This window comes from Melozone crissalis, unplaced genomic scaffold, assembly GCF_028551555.1.
Source record: "Melozone crissalis strain CALT ecotype California unplaced genomic scaffold, PUWL_Pcris_2 ptg000090l_1, whole genome shotgun sequence".
In the NCBI taxonomy this organism is placed as follows: domain Eukaryota; kingdom Metazoa; phylum Chordata; class Aves; order Passeriformes; family Passerellidae; genus Melozone; species Melozone crissalis.
In genome coordinates, this window is record NW_026535867.1 from 3,730,842 (window position 1) to 3,736,591 (window position 5,750).

A 5,750-nucleotide genomic window follows, 5' to 3' on the forward strand; every position below is an offset into this window, starting at 1 on the left:
CAAGTGCTGTGTGCGGCACAGATCTGAGCAGCAGTGGCTGCCAGTCTGTCAAACATAAACCTTTGGCCCGGCAACACCAAGGCCAAGTTCACCTGGGCCCAGAATTGGGAACAGGACGGAAAAGTTGGCCTCCATTTTGGGCCACAGACAGAATTTACTTTGTGTCACCCAGAAGAGGTGTTTTGACACCACTGAGTTGGCATTACTGTGCTGAGTCTCATCTTTACCTTCTGAAACAGGTGTCCCGCACTGGGGCTGCAGAGGGGCTGTGGATCCCATGGGCCAAACCTGGGGCATGGGGGGATTCCCACCTCTCAGGGCTGGGACACTCCCACCCCACACACCCGGAGCAGCCAGGGAGCCATGGAGTGCTCCTCCTCTAGGAGTCCAAAAGAACATTCACCTCCTCTGCAGATAGATAGTGGATGGGCATACCAGGTGAGGCTGCTGGACAGACAGAAGTCAGTGAGGTGCACTGAACTTGCTGACTGTGAGATGGAGTTGTGATGTCTCACGACTTCAGGGGTGGTGGGGCACTGGAAAAAGTTGTGCAGGGAACTTGTGGGTGCCCCATCCCTGGGAGAGTTCAAGGCCAGGTTGGATCAGGCCTTGAACAGCCTGGCCACGTGGAAGGTGTCCCTGCCTGAGGCAGGATGGTTGGAACAAGAGGATCTTTAAGGTCCTTTCCAAGCCAAACCATTCTGTGACTCCATGATTCTATAACTTGTGTGGGTAGTTTATCTTTCTCCCTTCAATTACTATTATTTTGCACTTAAATCGCTACGCATGACCCACATTTGCCCTGCCAACTCTTCAGTACACTTCTCCAGCTATCATTGCTGTTCCTTACAGTTGGAATTGAGTTTTGGCTCGACAAAGTAAACTTTGATCAGCAAAGATTGAGGATCTTGGTGCCTGTCCCTCTCTGGATATATTATGCTTGTATTGGAGCCTACTTTGCATGAGTGCCAATCCCCTGAAAATAGGCCCATTAAAGAGCAACAGCATTCATTAATCCTCTGGCCTATAATGCCGACCACAAGGAACTTTCCAAGGGATTTGGCAAGGGCAGGCAATGCTTTGACTGTGGTTGTGAAGGATCTGTTGTCTGAATGGAGGCACCTCAGATTTCCTGCCCCTAGAGAAAAATCCTCTACACACATACACATGGAAAAGATCATCAGCCTTTACAGAGGCCACAAAGGTTTGGGATTTCTTCAAAAAGCTGATAACAAGATTGTGTAAGAATCAAATAACCTTGCAAATAGCTGTATCCCATTAGTCACGAGAACAAATGCTGGGCTAAATTAAATGTTGATTGTGGCTTATGAAGTGTCTCTGTACACATAACCTTGGGCAAGACCCAAAAATTCTGGGCTCTGCATTTGAAAGGCAGCTGACTAAATAGCCATGGCAAAATAATTTAAAAAGCATCGTTTATTTTCTCAGTTAACCAAGTGATTAGCTGAGAAATGGGAGACACAGAAGAAAGAAGAAACTTTCCCTTTTTGTGAAATCTGTTTTTCAGACTTTCCACCAGTATTGTACATTCCTGGAAAACAAAACTAAGCTCAATATATCTCAGCTCAGCCATGAAATCTTTCCCCAGACTGAACAATCAGTTCAGTGCACTGCTCAGACCTTCGTGCAGCTCTTGTTCCTTCTTCCACAAAATTTGAAATGGAGCAAGATAATTATGGATTACTTACAGCCCTGTTTTATGAGAGGCAAACATTAATTCAGGAGTTCTAGAGGATTCAGGCAACCAAGCCTTGGTGCTTCCTTGCTATTTAGTTATTCCTGTATTTCCCTTTTAGCAGCTCAGGCTTTCACAGGCGGCTGCTTCCGCTACCAGACAATGAGTAAATCTGCTGTACATGGTGTTATTCCTGATGTAAGCTGGCTCAAATAAAATATTTAATTATGTTTGAAAATTTTTACTTTGTTCTCTCCTGGTTGTCCAGGCTCCCCATTCAGTCCCCCCCTAAGTTACAGGAATCATTTGCAAATTCTTTCTGCAGGCCTCTTACCTGCTGTGGTTACTGTGCTCTCTCCCTTGTAGTACACAGGAAAAAATGCTGTTCTTCCTCCTTGAGAAAAAGATAAAGAAGATTTCTGCCCCTCTTTGCCTGCTAAATCTCTAGTTAATGTTAGCTCACTTTTGGAAGATCACACACAGATAATCAAAGAATTCCCCCACTGCTGTTAATGTGCTGCAGAACAAGAATGTACAGGGTCTGGGAACTGCTAAAAAGCAATCCTGTACTTTTCTTTCTAGGGATAGAATAGGAGCAATCCTCTACAGGCCATGAATATAGTGAGGAGTGGTTGCCAAAGCACTGGATTTGGGGCCATCTGAGGTGCTGTAGGATGTCCTTGCTGGCCACCAGTTTCTGCCCTCAGTGCCCCCTTGCTCCTGTGTCCCATCTGCTGGATCTGTGCAGATGTCTCCAAGACTCCCAGCTGTCTAAAATGACATCAAAGTACCTCTGGGCCCCTGTGGTCCCTATGGCCTCAGCTGGGATCAGAGCCAGATTCAGTACTAACCTTGGATCTGCGTCTGGACTTTGAGCACCAAAGTTAGCATGAATATTCCCTCTCGGGACACAGCACAGCCTCAGTGCTGCCTGTGTGTGAGGTCTGGGTGTGCCTGCTCAAGCTGGAGCACACAGCCAGCCCTGCAGGGAAGAGGAACAGGACAGGGGGGGTCAGTCCATCCCTTGTGCCTCTGTGAGGATGGATTAGGCTGGCAGCTGCCCCCATCAGTGCAGGGTCACCAGAGCACAGCCATGCAGATGTGTGGGGTGAGATACTGGACCAGGGCATTATTGAATGAGTTAGATGTAAGTAAATCTTGATAGACCTGAACTGACCCAGGGCTGCTCTCTGGGTCACACAGAAGAGCAGGACTTTTGTGGAAGGAAGGTCTAGGCTATCAGGAGCCAGGCAGGAGCATCTCTGTAAAAACACAAAGAAAACAACACCCTATCCTTCAAGTACACTCACCAATGAAAACAGCACTTCTACTGATTAAAGCATAATAAATGTAATGAAAAATGAAAAACACTGTAAGCTATTAGTTATGCTACCTGTTATGCATTTGGGTTAAGCCCTTTGAGTGCTGATAAACTGTTTTCCTCTGTAGAAAATCTCCCTACATTATTGCTGTTTTCCTTATTCACCACATTTGCAGTCATCACTAGTAAATTCAAGTAATGAATTAATGAGGAGTCTGGGTGGCATCATAATGCTGTCTTGCACACTACCACAGCTACCACTAAGCAATCCCAGGATGCTTAAACCTGCCCAAGTGGATTAATCCTTGCAGTGCTTTTCTGTTGTATGTCAAGGCAGTGAAAGTCCCTACAGGCATAACAGAAACCCTTCAGGGCAGCACATTTCAGGGTCTGTGGGGCAGAAAGTCTATTTGGTACCAATCCAATGCCTCTAGGAAGTGTCAGATCTGCTCTGTGAGCACTCTGCAGACAGTCTACACATGTTCCATGAATCTGCCTGCTGGGATGGTTTTGGCTCCCAGCACACAGGCTGGGTATTGCACATGCAGCAGGGTGTAGGAGGTTCAGTGATTCCACGCAGAGGAATCCAGTGCTCAGGATCTGTGAAGTCCACCCAGTGTTTCTATAAAGCACCAGAACAGCTCATGGTGTGAGCAGTTTGTGCAAGATAGAGCAGGGGCTGTCATCCTTGTGTGTTCACAGAGGAATAGAATGAAGTGAAATCACCCTCCTGGAAATGCTGGACCCTCTAAGTCACACACTATGCCAGCAGCTCTGTGCATGTGTTATAAAAATGTCAAGGGGATTCAGCTGCCTGGCATCCTGCTCAGGCTCCTGAGTACAAAAAGAGTCAGCAGTAACCAAGATCCATGCTGGCTCTAATCAGAGCACTGAGAATCAAAAGAGGAGCAGGATTATTAAACTGTTCACCCTGAAACATTTAACTGTGCAGCTTTGGTGTTATAAATGTGTGTGACTTCACCGAGAGTACATTGAGCAACACCATAAACCTGGTACTAATGTGACTTTTATGAAAGGACCAGCAAAGTGAGCTGTCTTACTCTCAGACAGCACTAAAATCAGGTCAATGGGGACATCTTCAAATTTGAGCACATGAGCAGCTCACCAGGTCCAAGAGGACCAATCCAATTTCTACATATCTTGCTGAACTGGAACCTAATTCAAAAAACAGGACTTACTGCAACCATATACAGAAATATACTGTATTCCATGCATTTTCCTCCACATGCTGAACTGGGAAGTAAAACATTTCTTTCTAGTATATACCCTATTCCTACATCATTGATGCAGCTATACCTCTGCTGAAGTGTAAATGTTCATTGAATTATTGAAACCCTTGCAATGTTGTAAAGGAAAATGTTAATCTTAACAAGACACACAAATGCCTGCAAAACCAAGAAATCAATTGTAAATAGATAGGAAAAAAGTATCTTTATTTTCATTTCAGTGATGTGTGGCCCTGCAGTGAACTCCAGTTTGGAAAGGAACTGAATAATGTTTTGCAGCTGGTCAGAAAATGCAAACCCATTTGTAGATTTTTTTAAAATATCACAGACATTGTCCCAGTATTACAGTGGAAAAAAAAAAGTGAAACTATTTAGAAACAACAGAGAAGATGTTTGTTAATAGTGAACTCAAAGCTTTACCTGAAATACTACATGTACATACCCAGATATCACAAAAACTACAAATGTCATGAATTTGTTTGCTACTGAGAAGGAGTAGCTGAAATGTATGGTGTGTTACACTACAAGGCAAAATGCAGCAATTTCTGCAAAGAAGCTGCATGAGTTTCATCATGTGGTGCCTCTTGAATTTGCTTAGGAAAAAAAAAATAGAATATTCTATTCTTTAGCCAAAATTCTGTTTGGGGAATGAATGTCTAGGAGAGATGGGCACAGAATGAACCAGTTCCTTCTGGCTATGTCTCTTTGCTGCATCCAGCTCCGTAGAAACAGCTCTATTCCAATTCCACAGCAGTATCCCCCTGCACCAGCCCACAGGGATGTCATGGAGGAGGATAATGCTCACAAGTTCTCCGTATTTTTGGTGGCACACAGGAGTGGGATTTGGAGGTTGGTGGAGAACAGAAACAGGAGCCAGGGTGCCCAGGAAATGCAGACAGCCAAGGCAAACTGCAGCACTGCTGCTCCACACACACTTCCCAAGATCAGCAATTTAATTTTATGTCTGTCGTATTGCTGCCTGGAATCAAAAGACAAAACTTTCCAAACAACATTAAGAGTGGTAAGATAAAAAAGCAATTCTTTAATGAAAGCTTTCAGGTGCACAAAAATGGCTCTGCACACATGTGATACAGGATTTGTATAATTTTTATAAAGTTAATTTATTAGTACATCTGGCCAGTACATCCAATCAGAGATCAGTTGCCCCAGTAACCCACCCTTGGCTCTGCCCCTCTGGAGCTGGTCCAGGGGTGTTTTTGTCCTATATGTTGTTATGTCTCTCAAATTGTGGTGGAAAACAAGATGTCCTTGTTAGAAATTCCCTTCTTGAGAATAAGACTAAACAGAATTTCAAGAATGTGTTAGAAAGGGTTAGCTTATTGTTCTAAAATGTGAGAGAGGGCAGGAAAAGCACTAGAAACTAGACAACTATATATTAAAAATCTACAAAGCTAAAATATATGAAAAAAGCTAAAAATCTTTATAAAAATCAATATCACACAGTGCAAGCCCACCACGCCTACAC